This window comes from Bombina bombina, chromosome 4 (assembly GCF_027579735.1).
Source record: "Bombina bombina isolate aBomBom1 chromosome 4, aBomBom1.pri, whole genome shotgun sequence".
Taxonomy (NCBI): domain Eukaryota; kingdom Metazoa; phylum Chordata; class Amphibia; order Anura; family Bombinatoridae; genus Bombina; species Bombina bombina.
The window spans coordinates 214,077,360-214,105,041 of record NC_069502.1 but is presented as its reverse complement, the minus strand read 5'-3'; positions in this window follow the sequence as shown (position 1 = coordinate 214,105,041).

The window sequence follows — 27,682 nt, the reverse complement described above, 5'->3', positions numbered from 1 at the left end:
ATCCCTGTAGTGCACCAGGGTTAACTGATTCAGGAACCCCCCTTATGCGTAGGTTATTCCGCTGACTGCAGTTATCCAGGTCTTCTATACGGTCCATTAAACTTTGATCCATGTTAGTATTTTGTTGCATTTGTGAGGTAGTTTCTTTTAGTCAATCTTGCAGGGCACTTTGTGTCTGTTCCACAATGGTCACTTTTTGTGTTACATCCGTAAGATCCCTACATAGCTCACTAAACAGATTTTTAATTTCAGAGACCACTTCTTTTATGTACTCTTTAGAGGAGAGGGATTTCAAATCATCTTTTGTAACATATTGGGGCATAGCCAGGGGCAGAGAGGAAGTCTGAGCAGTTTCACTCATATTTATATGTTACTGTGACAGGTTTATATGTTGTGTATTGCAGTGCTATTAACCCTAGAGGATTCTGTAATGCCAGTTGGGAAGTAGCATTACCTCTTTCAACAAGTTTACACAATATTTGATCAAGCAGGTCAGTCACTGTAATGCTCTGCAGATTCTCCCTTTAATCCTTACTCCTTTTACCCCAGATACAGCCACTTTAGAACGGCTTAATGGAGTTGTAATGTAAGGTCCCAGAGCTCATATGAAGCTGCGTCACTTACTACTAATGGGACAGTGTATAAGGGTAATTACAACCGTTCGTGTCACTCCTTAATCTCCAGGTCTAGTGTGGATGCTCAGCCTTTGGGCGTTGTTTCTTACTTTAGTCAGGATGCGGCCTAAAAAAAAACTTCCTCTGCTCTCCTGCAGCTCCGATTTCCTCTCAGGGTCTGTTCTTACTTTTATGACGGCTCCCCTCGGTTCAGAGTTGTAATTGTGCAACTCATTCAGCTTAGTGGCTAGATTTGCATTATATGGGCCAACTTCAGCTCCGGAGCTCTAGGCTAGTGCGACCATTCTCCTGCATGGTCAGGCTCCGCCCCCTTCCCCTAGCATTTTTAACTTTTTAACTTTTTTTCACAGCACCAGTATAGTTCACATTATATGTTTATAGTAATACATTACCCACGTACTATAGCACACATACCACATATTACTAATATGTCAATTTTGCCTGATACGTATAGTATCACCTAATGCACTGTTTTATATTATATGTATTTTTACCACACAGAGGCGGTACCAGCGCTACCGGCACTAACGTGATGACGTAGTGATGCCTTGGTGACACTTCCGGGTTCTACCCAGTGTGGCAGCGTGGAGGCCGGTGGCGTTGGGACTGCTAATGGGCTTTATATGAAACAGTGTGATAAGTGCAATGTACACTTGTCTTTTTTCACAGGAGTGTGAAGACTGGGGTTCTGTACATAGTCAGCCTAAATAAAGCACTGTTGTCAGGGAGTCAGTTGCTTACAAATGTAATATCATTTAAAATAGCTTAAAATACCAGCAACATAATATAATGATAGGTGAGAAATCACACCCTTATTTTCTAATTATATTGCACAATAGTATCAAATATAAACAGTGTCCTAATACCTCAGTGTTGGTCATATTGTAAAGAGCATTAAAGCATTTATATATGAAACACCCTTACAATTAAACTGTTGCTGAGTTGACAGTTATAATATATATATCTAAAGTAAGTCTGAGCAAAAACCTGTTGCATGAATAAGAGTCATAACTCCCAAACATATTGCAATATATAGCCAAATCAACTGAAGCAGTCACATGTTAGCCACATGGATAAATATAAAGACATCATATTTAAACGATCAATAGTGAATCTCTAATATATTGCTGGTTTGCATAGTAAACTTAAAATCTCCTTTTCATGTAAAGCAAGCAGTGTATGTAAACTATGTGAAAGCCAATAATTGCCTTTACCAAAAAAATATAATTAACCATAACGAGTTATGTTTGCTACTAGAATATACACCATATTAATGCCCAGTGCCAAATAAAAACACGTTCTCACCATTAATGGCTCATTGGCTGGTCTTAACAAAGAGCAGTCTGGGTAAGGCCTAAAACCCCAACATAAATACATTAAAATTACAATCATATATACATTATCTAATAAAAAATATTCATGTAAATATTTTAAAAAATTTTTTATAAGGATTAAAATATATATGGCATATGACAAGGTATTTAAATGGAAAGCCTATAATGTATATAAACATTTTTATATATATACATGTATTTATGTTTATATGTGTAATAAGATATATACATACATATATACACATATAAACACCTATGAACACATGTATACATATGTGTATATAATTTGGAGCCCTTTCCATGTACTGTAAATAAATGAAAACAAGAAAATTAGGTTTTGATCAATATTAATATTTAATAATATATTTTACTGTGTATGTACTGTACATATTTTACATTCCAATGTTCTATGTATTTTTAAATTGAGGGGAAAATGTTCTATGTATTTTTAAATTGATATTCCTACACATATATGTATATACCTATATATATACATGAGTGATAAGCGTAAGGGTTTTTTCTAGTTTGTGCTCTCCATTGAAGTCTGTTGGGAGAAGTTAGCATGGTTGTGATATCCAAAATCCTAAAGTTAGAATCATGGGCCCGATCCGATATGCAGCGTCGCCCACAGAAGCCGGTGACGCCAAATTTTGCGCTGGTTTGGTATCACATATACGGCGTAACCTAGAAGTTACGCTCGTATATTTCACCCTTCGGCCGTAGTTTTTTGGCCCATAGAGGGATATACGAAACCCGCGCAGTTTGGTATCCAATATACAGTGTAAGGACTTACGTGGCGAAAATGGAGAAATCTTACTCCATTTTCACCTTGCCACAAATTGCAGGCGTAGTAAGCCTTACACTGAGTATTGGAGCCCCGCAACTCCCTAAAATACCTGCAAAATAAAACCTAACACCTAACGCATGCTCAATTTCTATCTAGCTGTCAATCGCAATCCCCCACCGCAATCCCTAATAAAGTGTTTAACCCCTAAACCACCGTTCCCGGACCCCGCCGCCACCTACATTATATGTATTACCCCCTAATGTGATCCCCCTACACCGCCGCCACCTATTTTAACTATATTAACCCCTAATGTGAGCCCCCTACACCGCCGCCACCTATTTTAAATTTATTAACCCCTAAGGCCCTAATCTAATCCCCCTACACCACCACCACCTATATTAAATATATTAACCACTAAACCTAAGTCTAACCCTAACACCCCCTAACTTAATTATTATTATTAAAATAAATCTAAATAATATTAATAATATTAACTAAATTATTCCTATTTAAATCTAAATACTTACCTATAAAATAAACCCTAAGATAGCTACAATATAATTAATAATTACATTGTAGCTATTTTAGGGTTTATATTTATTTTACAGGTAACTTTGTATTTATTTTAACTAGGTACAATAGCTATTGAATAGTTAATAACTATTTAATAGCTACCTAGTTAAAATAATTACCAAATTACCTGTAAAATAAATCCTAACCTAAGTTACCATTACACCTAACACTACCCTATCAATAAATTAATTAAATAAACTACAATAATCTCAACTAAAATACAGTTAAATATACTAATCTATATTACAAAAACAAACAAAAACTAAATTACAAAAAATAAAAAAAGATTACAAGAAGAATTTTAAGATAATTACACCTAATCTAAGCCCCCTAATAAAATAACAAAGCCCCCCAAAATAATAACATTTCCCTACCCTAAACTAAATTAAAAAAGTAATCAGCTCTATTAACAGCCCTTAAAATGGCCTTTGTGGGGCATTGCCCCAAAGTAATCAGCTCTTTTACCTGTAAAAAAAAAAGAACAACCCCCCATTACAACCCACCACCCACACACCCCTACTCTAAAACCCACCCGATCCCCCCTTAAAAAAAACTAAGTCTAACCCCCAAGTGGTCCTTACCTGTCCTGAAGACCGGTGGAGAAGGTCCTGTTCCAGGCGGAGAAGTCTTCTTCCAGGCGGCGGCCTCTTCTTCTTCCAGGAACCAGCCAGCGTGGAGCGGTAGAGTTGAAGACCGTTGACCGCGGAGCTGAAGACCGTGCTCTCTGGAACTGAAGACCGGCGATGCTGGAACTGAAGATCGGTGATGCTGGAACTGAAGACCGGAGCCATGGAGCGTGGAGGATCCTCTTCATACTATCTCCGCCGTACACTGAATAGGAATTCAAGGTACGCAATTAAAAATGGCGTCCCTTGAATTCCTATTGGCTGATTTGAGCCTTCAAATTCAAATCAGCCAATCGGATGAGAGCTACTTTAATTCTATTGGCTGATTTGAATAGCCAATAGAATAAGAGCTACTGTAATTCTATTGGCTGATTAGAATAGCCAATAGAATTACAGTAGCTCTTATTCTATTGGCTATTCAAATCAGCCAATAGAATTAAAGTAGCTCTCATCCGATTGACTGATTTGAATTTGAAGGCTCATATCAGCCAATAAGAATTCAAGGAACGCCATTTTTAATTGCGTACCTTGAATTCCTATTCAGTGTACGGCGGAGATTGTATGAAGAGGATTCTTCACGCTCCATGGCTCCGGTCTTCAGTTCCAGCGTTGCCGATCTTCATTTCCAGCATCGCAGGTCTTCAGTTCCAGAGAGGACGGTCTTCAGCTCTGCGGTCATCGGTCTTCAACTCCTCCGCTCCGCGCCGGCTGGTTCCTGGAAGAAGAAGAGGTTGCCGCCTGGAAGAAGACTTCTCCGCCTGGAACAGGGCCTTCTCCACCGGTCTTCAGGACAGGTAAGGACCACTTGGGGGTTAGACTTAGGTTTTTTTTAAGGGGGGATCAGGTGGGTTTTAGAGTAGGGGTGTGTGGGTGGTGGGTTGTAATGGGGAGGTTGTTCTTTTTTTTTTACAGGTAAAAGAGCTGATTAATTTGGGGCAATGCCCCGCAAAAGGCCCTTTTAAGGGCTGGTAATAGAGCTGATTACTTTTTTAATTAGTTTAGGGTAGGGAAATGTAATTATTTTGGGGGGCTTTGTTATTTTATTAGGGGGCTTAGATTAGGTGTAATTAGCTTAAAATTCTTCTTGTAATCTTTTTTTATTTTTTGTAATTTAGTTTTTGTTTGTTTTTGTAATATAGATTAGTATATTTAACTGTATTTTAGTTGAGATTATTGTAGTTTATTTAATTAATTTATTGATAGGGTAGTGTTAGGTGTAATGGTAACTTAGGTTAGGATTTATTTTACAGGTAATTTGGTAATTATTTTAACTAGGTAGCTATTAAATAGTTATTAACTATTTAATAGCTATTGTACCTAGTTAAAATAAATACAAAGTTACCTGTAAAATAAATATAAACCCTAAAATAGCTACAATGTAATTATTAATTATATTGTAGCTATCTTAGGGTTTATTTTATAGGTAAGTATTTAGATTTTAATAGGAATAATTTAGTTAATATTATTAATATTATTTAGATTTATTTTAATAATAATTAAGTTAGGGGGTGTTAGGGTTAGACTTAGGTTTAGTGGTTAATATATTTAATATAGGTGGCAGCAGTGTAGGGGGATTAGATTAGGGGTTAATAAATTTAATATATGTGGTGGCGGTGTAGGGGGATTAGATTAGGGGTTAATAAATTTAATATAGGTGGCAGCGGTGTAGGGGGATCAGATTAGGGGTTAATATAGTTAAAATAGGTGGCGGTGGGGTAGGGGGCTCAGATTAGGGGTTAATAGAGTTATTATAGGTGGCAGCGGTGTAGGGGGATCACATTAGGGGTAAGACATTTAATGTAGCTGGCGGCGGTATAGGGGGATCACATTAAGGGGTAAGACATTTAAGGTAGCTGGCGGCGGTGTAGGGGGATCACATTAGGGGGTAAGACATTTAATGTAGCTGGCGGCGGGGTCCGGGTGCGGCAGTTTAGGGGTTAATATACTTATTATTAGGAGTGAGAGGGGGGATTGCGGATATAGGGGTATACGTGTTGGGCTATTTTTGGGAGGTGTGTTAGACAGTAACGGGAGATTTTAGACTTTAGTCAGTTTTTTTATGCGGCAGCAGTTTCTAAAGTGCCGTAAGTCACTGGCGACTCCAGAAATTTGTACTTACGCTTATTTCTGGACATTGCTAATTTGTCCGACTTACGGCACTTTAGCAACTGCCGGTGCCATATATGTGATAGCTCGCTGTGCAAGCTGAAACTACGGGTGGCGCAGGTTTCCACGCTTGCGCCGAAACCTGCGCCGTATATCGGATCGCGCCCCATACTTTCAATTTGTAATACTTACTTAAACCCGCAACCATTAAAAGTTTACTTTTGGTGGTGTTTGGGTGCCAGCGAAAGCACTAAATAGCGCACCACTTAATGCGCTACTTAATCTGGCCCATGGTGTTTGTAACAAATGACCACCCTTAAAGGGACATGAAACTTAATTCTTTTTCCCTGATTCAGACAGAGCATACATTTTTAAAAAGCTTCCAATTTATTTCTATTATCACATTTAATTCTTATCTTATTCTTTGTTAAAAAGCTATTTAGATAGGTGGGGTGCACATGTCTGTAGCACTATATGGAAGGAAAAAGTGCTTGTATCTAGTGCTCTTGCTAATGTATATCATTCTTACAAAACTGTTGCCATAGTGCGGAAGACACATCCATGCTTTTCGACAAAAGAGGCCAAGAAAATGAAGTAAATTTGATAATAGAAAATTTTTTAAAGTTATTTAAAATTGAATGTTCAATTTGAATCATGAAAGAAAAATGTTGGGTTCATGACCTTTTAACACTGTTATAGTGTATTGGGGCCTGATGATAAAATACTCTGCTGCTCGAAGATAAATAATAGTGCAGACTTAACAGGGACTGAACTCATTGAATGTTACAAGAAAACGTGTGGATCCTGGAAGTTCCAGAGAGATGCCTCCAATAAAATTATCCACTCAGATGAAATGATCTAAAATGATCCTCTAGTATTGCAAGATTTCTCGCCTGAGTTTTAAATATGCTACATTTTCTATGGGGCAATCGTTGCATCTCTATATGGAGAGACAAAACTAGTGCAATATAGTACTCCACAACATGAGCGTTTTGTTACACTTAGAGTTTGTGTTTCCTTTTGTTATATTACTTTACTCTTCAGATTGTGTCATGTTTTATTACCTTTAAGCTTTGCGCTTTCTCATTTGTATTTTAATGCATTATATAGCAGTGATTTATGTGGTACTTTAGGATCATTCTTTGTGTATTTCTGTGTATGTTTTTCAAATTACAAACATAGGCCTAGATTTGGAGTTCGGCGGTAAAAGGGCTGCTAACACTCCGCAGGCTTTTTTCTGGCCGCACCATAAATTTAACTCTGGTATCGAGAGTTTAATCAAATGCTGCGTTAGGCTCCAAAAAAGGAGCGTAGAGCATTTTTACCGCAAATGCAACTCTCGATACCAGAGTTGCTTACGGACGCGGCCGGCCTCAAAAACGTGCTCGTGCACGATTCCCCCATAGGAAACAATGGGGCTGTTTGAGCTGAAAAAAAACCTAACACCTGCAAAAAAGCAGCGTTCAGCTCCTAACGCAGCCCCATTGTTTCCTATGGGGAAACACTTCCTACGTCTGCACCTACCACTCTAACATGTACCCCGAGTCTAAACACCCCTAACCTTACACTTATTAACCCCTAATCTGCCGCCCCCGCTATCGCTGACCCCTGCATATTTTTTTAAACCCCTAATCTGCCGCTCCGTAAACCGCCGCCACCTACGTTATCCCTATGTACCCCTAATCTGCTACCCCTAACACCGCCGACCCCTATATTATATTTATTAACCCCTAACCTGCCCCCCACAACGTCGCCGACACCTGCCTACACTTATTAACCCCTAATCTGCCGAGCGGACCTGAGCGCTACTATAATAAATGTATTAACCCCTAATCCGCCTCACTAACCCTATCATAAATAGTATTAACCCCTAATCTGCCCTCCCTAACATCGCGGACACCTAACTTCAATTATTAACCCCTAATCTGCCGACTGGAGCTCACCGCTATTCTAATAAATGTATTAACCCCTAAAGCTAAGTCTAACCCTAACACTAACACCCCCCTAAGTTAAATATAATTTAAATCTAACGAAATAAATTAACTCTTATTAAATAAATTATTCCTATTTAAAGCTAAATACTTACCTGTAAAATAAATCCTAATATAGCTACAATATAAATTATAATTATATTATAGCTATTTTAGGATTAATATTTATTTTACAGGCAACTTTGTAATTATTTTAACCAGGTACAATAGCTATTAAATACTTAAGAACTATTTAATAGTTACCTAGTTAAAATAATAACAAATTTACCTGTAAAATAAATCCTAACCTAAGTTATAATTAAACCTAACACTACCCTATCAATAAAATAATTAAATAAACTACCTACAATTACCTACAATTAACCTAACACTACACTATCAATAAATTAATTAAACACAATTCCTACAAATAAATACAATTAAATAAACTATCTAAAGTACAAAAAATAAAAAAGAACTAAGTTACAGAAAATAAAAAAATATTTACAAACATAAGAAAAATATTACAACAATTTTAAACTAATTACACCTACTCTAAGCCCCCTAATAAAATAACAAAGCCCCCCAAAATAAAAAATTCCCTACCCTATTCTAAATGAAAAAAGTTACAAGCTCTTTTACCTTACCAGCCCTGAACAGGGCCCTTTGCGGGGCATGCCCCAAGAATTTCAGCTCTTTTGCCTGTAAAAAAAAACATACAATACCCCCCCCAACATTACAACCCACCACCCACATACCCCTAATCTAACCCAAACCCCCTTAAAGAAACCTAACACTAAGCCCCTGAAGATCTTCCTACCTTGTCTTCACCATACCAGGTTCACCGATCCGTCCTGGCTCCAACATCTTCATCCAACCCAAGCGGGGGTTGGCGATCCATAATCCGGTCCAGAAGAGGCTCCAAAGTCTTCCTCCTATCCGGCAAGAAGAGGACATCCGGACCGGCAAACATCTTCTCCAAGCGGCATCTTCGATCTTCTTCCATCCGGAGCGAAGCGGCAGGATCCTGAAGACATCCAGCGCGGAACATCCATCCGGACCGACGACTGAACGACGAATGACTGTTCCTTTAAGGGACGTCATCCAAGATGGTGTCCCTCGAATTCCGATTGGCTGATAGGATTCTATCAGCCAATCGGAATTAAGGTAGGAATTTTCTGATTGGCTGATGGAATCAGCCAATCAGAATCAAGTTCAATCCGATTGGCCGATCGAATCAGCCAATCAGATTGAGCTCGCATTCTATTGGCTGATCGGAACAGCCAATAGAATGCGAGCTCAATCTGATTGGCTGATTGGATCAGCCAATCGGATTGAACTTGATTCTGATTGGCTGATTCCATCAGCCAATCAGAAAATTCCTACCTTAATTCCGATTGGCTGATAGAATCCTATCAGCCAATCGGAATTCGAGGGATGCCATCTTGGATGACGTCCCTTAAAGGAACAGTCATTCGTCGTTCAGTCGTCGGTCCGGATGGATGTTCCGCGCTGGATGTCTTCAGGATTCTGCCGCTTCGCTCCGGATGGAAGAAGATCGAAGATGCCGCTTGGAGAAGATGTTTGCCGGTCCGGATGTCCTCTTCTTGCCGGATAGGAGGAAGACTTTGGAGCCTCTTCTGGACCGGATTATGGATCGCCAACCCCCGCTTGGGTTGGATGAAGATGTTGGAGCCAGGACGGATCGGTGAACCTGGTATGGTGAAGACAAGGTAGGAAGATCTTTAGGGGCTTAGTGTTAGGTTTCTTTAAGGGGGTTTGGGTTAGATTAGGGGTATGTGGGTGGTGGGTTGTAATGTTGGGGGGGGGGTATTGTATGTTTTTTTTTACAGGCAAAAGAGCTGAAATTCTTGGGGCATGCCCCGCAAAGGGCCCTGTTCAGGGCTGGTAAGGTAAAAGAGCTTGTAACTTTTTTCATTTAGAATAGGGTAGGGAATTTTTTATTTTGGGGGGCTTTGTTATTTTATTAGGGGGCTTAGAGTAGGTGTAATTAGTTTAAAATTGTTGTAATATTTTTCTTATGTTTGTAAATATTTTTTTATTTTCTGTAACTTAGTTCTTTTTTATTTTTTGTACTTTAGATAGTTTATTTAATTGTATTTATTTGTAGGAATTGTGTTTAATTAATTTATTGATAGTGTAGTGTTAGGTTAATTGTAGGTAATTGTAGGTAGTTTATTTAATTATTTTATTGATAGGGTAGTGTTAGTTTTAATTATAACTTAGGTTAGGATTTATTTTACAGGTAAATTTGTTATTATTTTAACTAGGTAACTATTAAATAGTTCTTAACTATTTAATAGCTATTGTACCTGGTTAAAATAATTACAAAGTTGCCTGTAAAATAAATATTAATCCTAAAATAGCTATAATATAATTATAATTTATATTGTAGCTATATTAGGATTTATTTTACAGGTAAGTATTTAGCTTTAAATAGGAATAATTTATTTAATAAGAGTTAATTTATTTCGTTAGATTTAAATTATATTTAACTTAGGGGGGTGTTAGTGTTAGGGTTAGACTTAGCTTTAGGGGTTAATACATTTATTAGAATAGCGGTGAGCTCCGGTCGGCAGATTAGGGGTTAATAATTGAAGTTAGGTGTCGGCGATGTTAGGGAGGGCAGATTAGGGGTTAATACTATTTATGATAGGGTTAGTGAGGCGGGTTAGGGGTTAATAACTTTATTATAGTAGCGCTCAGGTCCGCTCGGCAGATTAGGGGTTAATAAGTGTAGGCAGGTGGAGGCGACGTTGAGGGGGGCAGATTAGGGGTTAATAAATATAATATAGGGGTCGGCGATGTTAGGGGTAGCAGATTAGGGGTACATAGGGATAACGTAGGTGGCGGCGATTTGCGGTCGGAAGATTAGGGGTTAATTATTTTAAGTAGCTTGCGGCGACGTTGTGAGGGGCAAGTTAGGGGTTAAGAAATATAATATAGGGGTCAGCGGGGTTAGGGGCAGCAGATTAGGGGTACATAAGTATAACGTAGGTGGCGGTCGGCAGATTAGGGGTTAAAAATTTAAATAGAGTGGCGGCGATATGGGGGGACCTCGGTTTAGGGGTACATAGGTAGTTTATGGGTGTTAGTGTACTTTAGGGTACAGTAGTTAAGAGCTTTATAAACCGGCATTAGCCAGAAAGCTCTTAACTCCTGCTATTTTCAGGCGGCTGGAATTTTGTCGTTAGAGCTCTAACGCTCACTTCAGAAACGACTCTAAATACCAGCGTTAGAAAGATCCCATTGAAAAGATAGGCTACGCAAATGGCGTAGGGGGATCTGCGGTATGGAAAAGTCGCGGCTGAAAAGTGAGCGTTAGACCCTTTAATCACTGACTCCAAATACCAGCGGGCGGCCAAAACCAGCGTTAGGAGCCTCTAACGCTGGTTTTGACGGCTACCGCCGAACTCCAAATCTAGGCCTAAAACTGCCAGCTTCAGCTATTGGGAGGGAGAGGGAAGTTCTCTGGACTGAACAGGGGAGTTCCCAATGTATGTCTGAAACTCTCACATTTCTCACAAAATGCTATAAGCATTTTAAAAAAGCTGGTCTCACTGATTTTTGAAACAGGCTATATGCAGGTGAAGGTGCTGAAAATTCACAATACACTTATTTAACTGATAGTAATATATACTAAAGTAGAGCAAATTAAATTGTAGTGAAAACATTTCAGTTTAATTTGTTTTTGCTGAAGACTGAGACTTCATCAGTCCCAGGTGCGCAGGTGTTAATAACCTCAGTCTTCCCTGTGAAATTTTGTTATCCCAGATAGCCTCAATACTTTCTATAGAAGGCATATGATATCTCTCTGGGACTTCTAGGTTCCACTCTTTTTTTATAGGATTCAGTGTGTTCAGCCCCTGTAAAGTCTGCACTATAATTTCTCGCTAAACTAGAGAATTTATGATCATTGAACCTATAGAAAGTAATGAAACTTTCTGGGAAACTGAAGTTGTAAATTTTATTTTAAATAGAAAAATACATGGGGCGGAGTTTGGCATTTAGGAAATGGCCGCAGCCTAACAGAGGTCCTTGGCCACCACCTCAATAAATGCATCCTAATATGGAGCATCTATCCAAAATTAGTATACCATTTTGCAGTGGATGTGGGAGGTGATAGATAAGATCTCCTAGGATTCAATTCCAGACAATGTCGCTAGCAGAAATCTGGAATCAGCAAATGATATTCCACCAGACCCTACAATGCAATAACAACCCTCTGCACTACTAGGAAAGGACCTCTCCTGTGTAAACTCACCACAAACAGGTGATAGCCTACCCCTGTGATTGTCTTACATGATCTTCGGTGCCAGGGGTTACACAAAGCATTATGCCACAAGTGAGTGGGGACTTCCCAATTAAGAAGCAGCCTTGTTTGAGGCCTATCCAACTACATTGACTGAGCAGTGCTAGGGACCCTTGAGATGTTTTGGAGAGCAACCAGAGAAAACAGTGTAAATCCTCTCACACTTATATCTCTGGGGGGCTGCGAGCAAATGCCTAATAGGCACCCTTATGCAAAAGGTGGAACACAGCACAAATTCCAGAGTGCTACCTGGACCAAAATTGTAAAATGAAAGAAGTGATACATACAACTCCATAACTCTTGCTATGCTCCTTCTTTGTGAGTACCACATTGTTTGTAGCACATGCAGACACACAGTCCCTTTGCATATACATACTCTAATTCACCACTGGCTCCAATTTAATAGGAGTTGGAGAGGATGTCTGAACTTATCCAGACTTCTTATCAAGACACCACATATCTGCCTTACTCCTTCATATAAACCTATAGGTATACTCTGATATTTGAACCGTAAATACCCCATTATCTCCGCAGAGATCTTCCAATTTTGAAACTAGCTGCGTGTCCCAACTGTACTTCTTGTTTCTCTGCAGATACAAGTCTGCAAGTACAAGCAGGACATAATCTGCTCTGACCTAAAAACAAGAAAAATTACTGGCAGGGCATCGCAAGTGCAGTGAAACTAGAAGGTTACTGAAGGATATAACACAATTGGATTTTTATAGGAATAAGATCCTCCCAATGCTCACCTGAGATCAGACCTAGACAACTCTAGTGCTAACTAATTTATTTCATTTACTGATCCGCTGACAAAATGCACAAATCAACCATGCTGAACCAATATCTGAAACCTGTGGAATCCATAAGAGAACTGGTCACAGACCCACATAAAAAACAAGTTCATGAACAACCCACAACTATCGGATCTTCTATCACCTGTCAAGGTATATGTAAGGTTAATAAATATATATATTTTTTTAATCTTATATTTTAAGGCTATGCAATACAACTATATTTATTCAGATCTGACTGGTCAGTAGAAATTATTAATTTCTGTCAGACAAACTGACTTCAAACATGTATAATTCTTCCCCCACTTTTTCAATTACACAGGAAACTCATAAAGATTACTTTAAAAGAGACATTCCTAGCTAAAGTGTGAACATGAAGCCATACCAAATTGTAATTAAAACTTCCCCCTGACAATGGAACATTTGGTCTACCCAATTTAAAACAATCACTTAAAAGGATAAAATCTGAAATAGCTGGATAAGCATAGTACTTACAGGAAACCCCTTTGATTATTTAGAATAAATAATCTGTGTTTTGGGTGGAGAATGTGCTCAGGAGCCCTCTGGAATTTGTCACCTAAATCTTTGTGGATTCAAAGTAAGACATGTGCTGCAGACGCACAGCTGGGGGGGAAGGTGACTCAAATAGAATTAAATACATTTTGCAAAGGGAACAATTCCAGTTTTCCATGTATGTTTAAAATGATTCAAATAACCCATATATGTATATATATATGTTGAAATTAAACACATTATATTAAATAGATAATTGCTGCATGGGATATTTATATAGGAAATAAATTCAGAATTAGTATAGATTAAATATTAAATAGATTTTCTGTTAGGCTAAATGAAATATAAATGCTTAAAGAAATTTCCTAATGCAGCAAATTATAATATGTTTAATAGGAAAAAATTGAATAGTTAGCAATATAAATTATTCAATATAAATAATGTTAGACACATTTTTTCATATCAAAATGACCAGAAAGGTAATGGGATCTTACCCGTCTGTGATTGGTATTGCAAACTTATTAATATGAGGGAATTATGGCAGTTATTACACATTTTTTTTTTTAAATGTTCAGAGATGTGTTTAAATGCATTGCTATGTTGTATGTCTGCTGCCACCGAAGGGCCGATACCGGTATAGCAGTTAAAGGATTTAGCTGTTCAAAAAAAAAAAAAAGGATATGTTTCAGTGTTGACCAAGGGCCAATCCAAATAGACATCCCACCTAACCAATGGGATGGTCAGATCTCGTAGGGCCACTCCCATGGTTTCATCAATAAGTGAAAAACTTATTTAAGTGAATGCAGGAAAGAGGAACACACAGATTTTGCTAACTTGAATGATCTACTGATGGGCGTCTAAAATACATTCATTCTGAGCAAGCTGTTCTACCTTTTTCTCAGTGATTGCAAAAATTTACTTATATATTTTCTGAGATGAAACCAGGAATCCTTGGTAACTGAACTATCAATTTCGGTCATTGCGGTAACGTATATATATAAAAAGAAAGAGGGTTGCAATTAATATTTTAACACAGATATATGCATAATAGCTGTAGTTTAAAATAGAGTGTAAAAACTTAAAGTGAGCAGTTTCATATTGTAGTTTATATTCAGTCTGTATATTGTTAAATACATATCCTTGATGCTAAATTGTTTTATCTATACAACTATAGAGTGATAACTCAGCATTGGGTTTTTACATAAATAATATATACAATTTCTGATGTTTTAATAGAAGTATAGATTGTCCTATTGTTTGAATTAGCACTGTTAGAATTGTACTTGCAGAAAAATTGGGATGTTTTCCCAGGAAAGAAATGCTGTGTAGCACTCTCTGCCCAGACTGGGGTAGAGCCACTAGTACCTTTTAAAATTTAACTTTTATTTTCCACTTTAAAAAGAATGGGTGAACACAAACAAATTAAAATATCTCTATCTCTGAATAGCTAGTATCAAATATTTCTGGTTGCTATTGAATTATTCAAGTAACCGGCTGTCTTTGATATTTTTATGTAGAATTTTGTTAGATCAGTCGGTACTGATGTATTACTCAAATCAGGTTGCTCAAAACCTTGTAATGGGTGTCTGTTGTGTTTAGCTGCCTCTTATATTTTCCGAGGCTTGTATTAGCGTGAAGTTGGATGGGCTTAAGCCTGAGTGATGGCAGGGGTTATCAGGTGTTATTCACATTTATGTGTGGATCTTGGTAGTGGTTATATAATTTGAACTCTATTCTGCTTTATTATACAAGTGTATATATGCCAATATTTGGGTATCTCTTGTATGCAGAATTATTTTTATAAGTTCCACTCCTATTTTACATAAATTGTGCAAGCATATACACTAAATCTGTTTTTTTCTTTGTAAATAGAATAATCCCTTATTTCTATTACATGTATTTTTTGTGCACACTTGATTCAATAAAGACACCAATATGCCCGGATTTTGGCTAATAATTTTGTCTCAGACCTACTGTTCACAGTCTTTCTTTCTATATATATCTCCTGTTTATTATCAATGGTGGGCTTATTGTATATCTATCTCTCAGTCTCCTTCCTTGTTAGGCACTTGGGGACTATTTTTATTTATAGTTTCAGCTTCCACCTGAGATTTCTCTCTCTCAAAAATGCTTTAATTCTTTATCTTGAGTATGTTCCCGGGTGGGCATACAGATTCTATGTCCATATAATCTAAATTGTTATGTTGTTTGTATATCACACCTATGGTACGGTACTGCTGTGTTACTTTAAGTGCACAGTGTTGCCACAGTCTGATTCTATATTTTTGCTCGAAATTCAGGCATTAATTATCTTTGTAGTAGAAACTTTATTATTTGTTTTTACTCTTATATCGCACATATTCTATAATTCTGAAGTGTAATTATAATGTCACAATTATACACCACTTTAAATCTGTTTCTTTGTTGAGGACTCAGATTTTTATGATTATCGATATAGTTCACCTCTGAGTTCGGTTTTCACTCAATACTCATAATAGTAACTATTGCTTATATGTAACAGTGCCTATTAGTTATACTTTTGTGTGAATCTTCGGTACTCTGTCTTTATAAATTACTTATGATAATATTCCCTGACTGCCGCTCTACGCTGTTTTCACTACAGCTGAGTATGGCGGTTTATCGCTAATACAGAGTTTGGTTCGGTTAAGAATTTGTTAGCACCCGGTACCTCTACTTGATTGGGCCCCCTTTGTGACCCTGGTACAGTTATGCTAGGATTGTGCGTTTAGATAAGGTTACCCCTGAATTCTATTTTGGTTCTTGTCAGGATTGCCCCTTACACGCTAACACACATTCACGCAATATTGGCTATATTTCCCATTACTTGTTTGATTATGCGCTATTAGAGATAGATTGATTTAAAACACATATATCACACTTTAGTGGGACCCCATTGTCCCACTCAACCCCCCTGACGCGTTTCGCCAGTTACGGCTTTATCAAAGGTGGCGGGCCGCCGATTTTCAAAGCCTTTATTTGTTTTCATTTGCGGAAGTTCCGCCTCTACCCTGTTTTCGTTTGTTAGTCTTGGCTGTCAATCTTGTATGTACAGCCTGTTAGGATCAAAGTATCTAATGTTGTCTTTCTTCTTAAGGTCGAATACTGATTTAATAACTTAAGGTGGACCTATTCCTTTACTCAATTCTCGGATATTCTTTTTATCTATCAATGCTCATTTTTTACTGCTAGTTTGATATATCATATGTGTATAGTTCGTTGTACTATTGTGTAGATGTTTTTTTCTTTTTCTTAACAGTTGGTTTGTGTTATTTTTATCTTGTATTGATGTCATATCTTATTCAACGAGGAAATGTTATTATTGGACAATGTTGCGTTCTTGAGTTATTATCTTATACCATATATTTTAGATGTCAAAATCCAATGTTTTAATTTCTAATAACCTGATTCCCAATAGCACAGCTATGCTAAATAACTATAGTATTATGGCATTGGTAATATTATTCGTTTGTATGGGATGGTACAATAATTTCCCATCTACATCTATATTTATTATTTTTCAATATCTGTTATTTACATGATTCCTCTTGGATTATATGATATCTCCTGTCTTTTTTATTTTTTCTGTCACATCTTATTCTTAAGTTACTTTGTGTGTACAATTGCCTAAGTGATTACTTCTATGGGATTTTTATATTTAATTGTGATTCTCAGTGAGAATGTTGTTTGTGTGCTCATTGTGAAGGCAACTCATATCCTTCATTGAGAATGTTGCCTGTGTGCTCCTTGTGAATGAAACTGACTCATATCTTTCCATGTCTTTTTTTAGTGCTTTTTTCTGTGCCTGTTGGTGACCTTGTGTTCATACTGAAAAGGAATATTACCTTTTTATTAAAGTTCATTTTTTATTTGTTGTTTTGCATTTTTATTTTTTATTTTTTATATTTTTTATTTTTTATTATTTTTTATATATTTTATTTTCCCTTCCGACTTGGTCTCACTGTGGTTTGTGTTGATGTGAGTTGTGTCTATTAGTTTTTGGCATATAGTGAAAGTGCCTTTGGTGTCGTTGTTTTTATCTTACATTCTTAGGTTATTCTTTTTTAATTATTAAGTACCTTACTTGGTGTTGTATATCTAAAGGTGCTCTCACAAACTGTGTGTGTGCCCCAACTTCAACCTTTAGTGTTGCTTTGGTGATAGTGCTCCATTGTGTCTTATGAAGTGATATATTGAAGAGCTATATGGTTGTATTCTAAGTGTGAATGATGATGTTCCAAACTTTTATATCTTCCCCCTATCCTATTACCCACTTCTCATGGGTTCTTAGAATTGTTTTTGTTTGTATGTATGTTGGGTTATTTGTGTTTTAATTTATTACTTGTTGTGTTTATATATACATCTCTATGCAGTTGTACAAGATCTATTGCTTCCATTTATCATAGGAATATAAAGAAGTTGTTGTTTTCATTTATTCCATTTGGGTGTACTGTATTTAATAGATATATCCACTTGCTCTCAGCTTTGAGTAGAGCTGTTTCTATGTCTCCTCCCCTTACTCCTAGTTTAATATGTTCTATTCCCCAACATTGGAGACCTTTGGGGCTGGAGTTATGTTTGAACAGAAAGTGAGATGCCACACTGGTTATTGCTTTGCCATCATCCATGTCCTTTCTGGCATTTTTAATATTTCTGAGATGTTCCATTAGGCGAATTCTTATCTTACGGGTCGTCATGCCTACGTAATAAAGTTGGCAAGTGCATTGCAATACATAGACTACCCCTTGAGTGTTGCAGCTTATGTATTTGTTAATTTTATGAATTTGACCAAACCTATCTATTATACTGTTGGTTTTCTTAATATACTGACATGTGGAACATGTTCCACATTTGAAGGAGCCTGGAGTAAAAGCTGTTATTGTTCTCTTGCTGTTGTAATGACTTTGTGTTAACATGTTTTTCATGTTTTTGGCTCGTCTGAATCCAATCTCTGGTTTTTCACCTAGTTGTGCACTCAGTGTTGGATCTGATGTTAAAATATGCCAATGCTTCTGGATGATTTCTTTAATTTGGTTGGTTTGTGAAGTGTAAGTTAGGATCAGTCTTGTTTTGTTATCCTTTGGTTTGTATTTCTTTTTCAGGAGTTCTCTCCTATTGGTATGCATTGCTTTGTTTCTGGCTCTTCTAATACTTGTTTTGCTGTACCCTCTGATAATTAGTCTTTCTTCCAGTTCTTTCGCCCTTATTTTGAAGGTGTTTAAATCTGTACAGTTACGTCTAGTTCTTAAGAATTCCCCTGTTGGCAATCCTCTTAGAGTACCTGGTGCATGGGCACTTGATTTGTGTAGTACGCTGTTTGTTGCAGTCTTCTTCCTGTACAGGTCTGTGGTGATTCTTCCATCTTCCTCTTTGATTATTTTCAGATCGAGGAAAGCAATTTCTTTTTGGCTCATTTCAGATGTTAGCCTGATGTTTAGATCGTTCTGGTTTAGTATGGTTAGAAACTCTTGTAGTGTTTCATAAGAGCCCTCCCATATGAACAGAATATCGTCAATGAATCTTATCCATAGGGGTATGTAGTCAGTGTACTGGGTATTATTTTCAGTGAATACATGCTCTGCCTCCCACCAGCCCATAAATAAATTGGCGTACGTGGGGGCGCATGCTGTCCCCATTGCTGTTCCCCGTGTCTGCAAGTAAAAACCGTTGTCGAAGGTGAAAAAATTATACTGTAAGACAAATTTCAGCAGGTCGATGATGAATTTGTTATGATTCTCATCTTCTTCAGATTTTTGTGTCAAGAAATATTTTACTGCCTGTACTCCTTTATCATGGTCTATTGATGTGTATAACGCTTCCACGTCCGATGTCACCAGCCATGTCTTTTTTTCTATATAGATGTTATCTAATTTTTGCAGGACCTCCATGGTGTCCTGAACATAAGAGGGCAATTCTTGTACAAAATTTCTTAATCTGTGGTCAATATATTGGCTGGCTTTCTCTGTGAGGCAACCTATACCAGATAGTATAGGTCTCCCTGGGGGGTTTGTCTGATTTTTATGGATTTTTGGAATGAGATATAATGTGGCTACTTTTGGATTGGGTACTTCTAGACATTTTCTCTCTTTGTCTGTTATTACTGCATCTCTGTATGCCTTGTAAATCATGTGATTGTATATTTGTTGGTATCCCTCAATGGGATTGAATAATAGTTTCGAATAACATTTTCTATCATTGAGTTGCTTATTCACTTCTCTTAGGTACATTTCCAAAGGCCAAATTTCGATGTTGCCCCCTTTGTCTGAGTTGCGAATGACCACATCTTCCCAATCTTGCATTTCTTTAAGTGCCATTTTCTCTTTGTAGGACAAGTTTTGTATTTTGGGATCCAATTTTAAATTTGTGATTTCTTGGCAAACCAAATTGTTGAAAATTTGTATTTGAGGCAGGTAAATACTTTTTGGAACATAAGTAGATTTGTTTCTTAATTTACTTCTCCATTTTTGTTCTTTTTCATTCGTGTTCTCATCCAGTAGTTCTTCTAAGTCTTTTAGGCTGCTTAATTCCTCCATGCTCCATCCTTCTAGCGGAGGTGTAGTGTTAAATTGTTTTTTCAAAGCTATTTTTCTTAAATATAGCTGGATGTCTTTGATTACTTCAAACTTGTTGGTATCCTGTGATGGACAAAAGGATAATCCTTTAGACAAGATAGAAATGTGTGATTTATTTAGAGGTTTTTCGGATAAATTTATCACTCTCATTGCTTCGTCCCTAGCTTGGAGAAGGGGCTCGGTGCTCTCGGGGGTCTCTTGGGGTCTCTCCAATTCTTGTGACCTTGCGGTTTGTGATTGCAATCTCTGGCTGGTCTTTTGTTTATACCTCCCTCCCCTTCTGATCTGTCTCCCCCTTCTCCTTGATCTAAAAAATTCTGTTTTCTCTTGTTCCTAGTATTGATTCCAGTATTTTGTATTGTCGTGGAGGTACTGGAATTTTCCTCATTTGATGATTCTATGTCATCACCATCCGTATCAGAAATGTCACTTTGGACGATATTAACTCTTGTGTTTTTGGTAGGATTTTTAAAGAAACCTTTTTGCCTCCATCTGTATACCTTTTGGTTAGCAAAGTCTTGTATGTCACGATTTAATTTCCCTATCTTTGAGTTTTTCAATTCCTCTTCATATCGATCTAGCTCTTTTTGATATGTCTTATATAGCTTTTCAAAATTTGAGTTCGTTTCAAATTTTTTTAGGACTTCATTTTGTTCCTTTATTAAGTCCTCCAATCTGTCATATTCGGTTTGGTCATGCTTCATTAATATTTTCATTAATTTTTTGGAGCATTCACTCAGTGCTTCCTCCCATTCTGTTGTTAATGATTGATTTTTAAACTGAAATGCTGGGAATAGCTGTATCCTCAGGCCCCTGGGGATTAGATTTTTCTCTATGTATTTCTCAAAGAAATGCTTGTTCCACCAGGATTTATCCTGTTTGTACATGGTTTTATGTATTTCTTTTAAGGCTCCTTCCAATGTACTACTCCCTGTACTTCCACTAGGAGTGGTGTTACTTTCATCAAAGACTTCATTAAAGTCTGCTGTTCTTTTTAGTTGTCTTGCTTTTCTATCTTGATCCCATGAATAACTCATTTTTGCTACAGTCTGTGTGCTCCTTGTTTGAGAAAACCTGATATTGTCAGGTCAATTGTTACGTATTTGACACACAAGGATAACAAGGGCACTATATAGGCAAGCTCCTCACTGGTTTCAATTACTTTAAGATACTGTATTTAATTGTATCACAGAGATCGCAATCACAAACCGCAAGGTCACAAGAATTGGAGAGACCCCAAGAGACCCCCGAGAGCACCGAGCCCCTTCTCCAAGCTAGGGACGAAGCAATGAGAGTGATAAATTTATCCGAAAAACCTCTAAATAAATCACACATTTATATCTTGTCTAAAGGATTATCCTTTTGTCCATCACAGGATACCAACAAGTTTGAAGTAATCAAAGACATCCAGCTATATTTAAGAAAAATAGCTTTGAAAAAACAATTTAACACTACACCTCCGCTAGAAGGATGGAGCATGGAGGAATTAAGCAGCCTAAAAGACTTAGAAGAACTACTGGATGAGAACACGAATGAAAAAGAACAAAAATGGAGAAGTAAATTAAGAAACAAATCTACTTATGTTCCAAAAAGTATTTACCTGCCTCAAATACAAATTTTCAACAATTTGGTTTGCCAAGAAAACACAAATTTAAAATTGGATCCCAAAATACAAAACTTGTCCTACAAAGAGAAAATGGCACTTAAAGAAATGCAAGATTGGGAAGATGTGGTCATTCGCAACTCAGACAAAGGGGGCAACATCGTAATTTGGCCTTTGGAAATGTACTTAAGAGAAGTGAATAAGCAACTAAATGACAGAAAATGTTATTCGAAACTATTATTCAATCCCATTGAGGGATACCAACAAATATACAATCACATGATTTACAAGGCATACAGAGATGCAGTAATAACAGACAAAGAGAGAAAATGTCTAGAAGTACCCAATCCAAAAGTAGCCACATTATATCTCATTCCAAAAATCCATAAAAATCAGACAAACCCCCCAGGGAGACCTATACTATCTGGTATAGGTTGCCTCACAGAGAAAGCCAGCCAATATATTGACCACAGATTAAGAAATTTTGTACAAGAATTGCCCTCTTATGTTCAGGACACCATGGAGGTCCTGCAAAAATTAGATAACATCTATATAGAAAAAAAGACATGGCTGGTGACATCAGACGTGGAAGCGTTATACACATCAATAGACCATGATAAAGGAGTACAGGCAGTAAAATATTTCTTGACACAAAAATCTGAAGAAGATGAGAATCATAACAAATTCATCATCGACCTGCTGAAATTTGTCTTACAGTATAATTTTTTCACCTTCGACAACGGTTTTTACTTGCAGACACGGGGAACAGCAATGGGGACAGCATGCGCCCCCACGTACGCCAATTTATTTATGGGCTGGTGGGAGGCAGAGCATGTATTCACTGAAAATAATACCCAATACACTGACTACATACCCCTATGGATAAGATTCATTGACGATATTCTGTTCATATGGGAGGGCTCTTATGAAACACTACAAGAGTTTCTAACCATACTAAACCAGAACGATCTAAACATCAGGCTAACATCTGAAATGAGCCAAAAAGAAATTGCTTTCCTAGATCTGAAAATAATCAAAGAGGAAGATGGAAGAATCACCACAGACCTGTACAGGAAGAAGACTGCAACAAACAGCGTACTACACAAATCAAGTGCCCATGCACCAGGTACTCTAAGAGGATTGCCAACAGGGGAATTCTTAAGAACTAGACGTAACTGTACAGATTTAAACACCTTCAAAATAAGGGCGAAAGAACTGGAAGAAAGACTAATTATCAGAGGGTACAGCAAAACAAGTATTAGAAGAGCCAGAAACAAAGCAATGCATACCAATAGGAGAGAACTCCTGAAAAAGAAATACAAACCAAAGGATAACAAAACAAGACTGATCCTAACTTACACTTCACAAACCAACCAAATTAAAGAAATCATCCAGAAGCATTGGCATATTTTAACATCAGATCCAACACTGAGAGCACAACTAGGTGAAAAACCAGAGATTGGATTCAGACAAGCCAAAAACATGAAAAACATATTAACACAAAGTCATTACAACAGCAAGAGAACAATAACGGCTTTTACTCCAGGCTCCTTCAAATGTGGAACATGTTCCACATGTCAGTATATTAAGAAAACCAACAGTATAATAGATAGGTTTGGTCAAATTCATAAAATTAACAAATACATAAGCTGCAACACTCAAGGGGTAGTCTATGTATTGCAATGCACTTGCCAACTTTATTACGTAGGCATGACGACCCGTAAGATAAGAATTCGCCTAATGGAACATCTCAGAAATATTAAAAATGCCAGAAAGGACATGGATGATGGCAAAGCAATAACCAGTGTGGCATCTCACTTTCTGTTCAAACATAACTCCAGCCCCAAAGGTCTCCAATGTTGGGGAATAGAACATATTAAACTAGGAGTAAGGGGAGGAGACCTAGAAACAGCTCTACTCAAAGCTGAGAGCAAGTGGATATATCTATTAAATACAGTACACCCAAATGGAATAAATGAAAACAACAACTTCTTTATATTCCTATGATAAATGGAAGCAATAGATCTTGTACAACTGCATAGAGATGTATATATAAACACAACAAGTAATAAATTAAAACACAAATAACCCAACATACATACAAACAAAAACAATTCTAAGAACCCATGAGAAGTGGGTAATAGGATAGGGGGAAGATATAAAAGTTTGGAACATCATCATTCACACTTAGAATACAACCATATAGCTCTTCAATATATCACTTCATAAGACACAATGGAGCACTATCACCAAAGCAACACTAAAGGTTGAAGTTGGGGCACACACACAGTTTGTGAGAGCACCTTTAGATATACAACACCAAGTAAGGTACTTAATAATTAAAAAAGAATAACCTAAGAATGTAAGATAAAAACAACGACACCAAAGGCACTTTCACTATATGCCAAAAACTAATAGACACAACTCACATCAACACAAACCACAGTGAGACCAAGTCGGAAGGGAAAATAAAATATATAAAAAATAATAAAAAATAAAAAATATAAAAAATAAAAAATAAAAAATAAAAATGCAAAACAACAAATAAAAAATGAACTTTAATAAAAAGGTAATATTCCTTTTCAGTATGAACACAAGGTCACCAACAGGCACAGAAAAAAGCACTAAAAAAAGACATGGAAAGATATGAGTCAGTTTCATTCACAAGGAGCACACAGGCAACATTCTCAATGAAGGATATGAGTTGCCTTCACAATGAGCACACAAACAACATTCTCACCGAGAATCACAATTAAATATAAAAATCCCATAGAAGTAATCACTTAGGCAATTGTACACACAAAGTAACTTAAGAATAAGATGTGACAGAAAAAATAAAAAAGACAGGAGATATCATATAATCCAAGAGGAATCATGTAAATAACAGATATTGAAAAATAATAAATATAGATGTAGATGGGAAATTATTGTACCATCCCATACAAACGAATAATATTACCAATGCCATAATACTATAGTTATTTAGCATAGCTGTGCTATTGGGAATCAGGTTATTAGAAATTAAAACATTGGATTTTGACATCTAAAATATATGGTATAAGAGAATAACTCAAGAACGCAACATTGTCCAATAATAACATTTCCTCGTTGAATAAGATATGACATCAATACAAGATAAAAATAACACAAACCAACTGTTAAGAAAAAGAAAAAAACATCTACACAATAGTACAACGAACTATACACATATGATATATCAAACTAGCAGTAAAAAATGAGCATTGATAGATAAAAAGAATATCCGAGAATTGAGTAAAGGAATAGGTCCACCTTAAGTTATTAAATCAGTATTCGACCTTAAGAAGAAAGACAACATTAGATACTTTGATCCTAACAGGCTGTACATACAAGATTGACAGCCAAGACTAACAAACGAAAACAGGGTAGAGGCGGAACTTCCGCAAATGAAAACAAATAAAGGCTTTGAAAATCGGCGGCCCGCCACCTTTGATAAAGCCGTAACTGGCGAAACGCGTCAGGGGGGTTGAGTGGGACAATGGGGTCCCACTAAAGTGTGATATATGTGTTTTAAATCAATCTATCTCTAATAGCGCATAATCAAACAAGTAATGGGAAATATAGCCAATATTGCGTGAATGTGTGTTAGCGTGTAAGGGGCAATCCTGACAAGAACCAAAATAGAATTCAGGGGTAACCTTATCTAAACGCACAATCCTAGCATAACTGTACCAGGGTCACAAAGGGGGCCCAATCAAGTAGAGGTACCGGGTGCTAACAAATTCTTAACCGAACCAAACTCTGTATTAGCGATAAACCGCCATACTCAGCTGTAGTGAAAACAGCGTAGAGCGGCAGTCAGGGAATATTATCATAAGTAATTTATAAAGACAGAGTACCGAAGATTCACACAAAAGTATAACTAATAGGCACTGTTACATATAAGCAATAGTTACTATTATGAGTATTGAGTGAAAACCGAACTCAGAGGTGAACTATATCGATAATCATAAAAATCTGAGTCCTCAACAAAGAAACAGATTTAAAGTGGTGTATAATTGTGACATTATAATTACACTTCAGAATTATAGAATATGTGCGATATAAGAGTAAAAACAAATAATAAAGTTTCTACTACAAAGATAATTAATGCCTGAATTTCGAGCAAAAATATAGAATCAGACTGTGGCAACACTGTGCACTTAAAGTAACACAGCAGTACCGTACCATAGGTGTGATATACAAACAACATAACAATTTAGATTATATGGACATAGAATCTGTATGCCCACCCGGGAACATACTCAAGATAAAGAATTAAAGCATTTTTGAGAGAGAGAAATCTCAGGTGGAAGCTGAAACTATAAATAAAAATAGTCCCCAAGTGCCTAACAAGGAAGGAGACTGAGAGATAGATATACAATAAGCCCACCATTGATAATAAACAGGAGATATATATAGAAAGAAAGACTGTGAACAGTAGGTCTGAGACAAAATTATTAGCCAAAATCCGGGCATATTGGTGTCTTTATTGAATCAAGTGTGCACAAAAAATACATGTAATAGAAATAAGGGATTATTCTATTTACAAAGAAAAAAACAGATTTAGTGTATATGCTTGCACAATTTATGTAAAATAGGAGTGGAACTTATAAAAATAATTCTGCATACAAGAGATACCCAAATATTGGCATATATACACTTGTATAATAAAGCAGAATAGAGTTCAAATTATATAACCACTACCAAGATCCACACATAAATGTGAATAACACCTGATAACCCCTGCCATCACTCAGGCTTAAGCCCATCCAACTTCACGCTAATACAAGCCTCGGAAAATATAAGAGGCAGCTAAACACAACAGACACCCATTACAAGGTTTTGAGCAACCTGATTTGAGTAATACATCAGTACCGACTGATCTAACAAAATTATACATAAAAATATCAAAGACAGCCGGTTACTTGAATAATTCAATAGCAACCAGAAATATTTGATACTAGCTATTCAGAGATAGAGATATTTTAATTTGTTTGTGTTCACCCATTCTTTTTAAAGTGGAAAACAAAAGTTAAATTTTAAAAGGTACTAGTGGCTCTACCCCAGTCTGGGCAGAGAGTGCTACACAGCATTTCTTTCCTGGGAAAACATCCCAATTTTTCTGCAAGTTCAGTATCAGATGCTAGCACCACTCCTCAAAAGGAATATAGAATAAAGATACTACAATTAAATACAGTATCTTAAAGTAATTGAAACCAGTGAGGAGCTTGCCTATATAGTTCCCTTGTTATCCTTGTGTGTCAAATACTGTTAGAATTGTGTTGCCGGGGTATTGAGCTGTTAAAGATTTTGGAACCTCATTGTATTAACAGGGTAAAATTAAACTGTAAGTCATATTGCTGAATGTTTGTAGCTGCTATTTTAGGTCTCATTGTAATATTTTGAATGCAGTTCTGAATGAAAGGCTGGTTTTTAAAGTAAATTTGCATGAGCTTTGCATAGCATATTTTATTTTAAATAGTTTTTGTTTTAATGCATATAATATTGACTCATATTCTAATTATTACAAATATTTATGTATCAACATGTTCATAGTTATTTACTAATAATAAAGAATTCAGATACTTATATTAATTTTGTTGTCTTAGTAGAAGTATATTGATTGTGCGTTCAGTCTAAAGAAAGATTGTTAAATATATTCCCTGCCATATACTCACACATTGTTTAGAGAATACTGCTAAGATTTTTATAAATATGCTGACATATTATTTGGAGGCACTGCTGAGATATTATAAATAATTATCATATTGATATAGTATATTTGTGGTAAATAGAAATT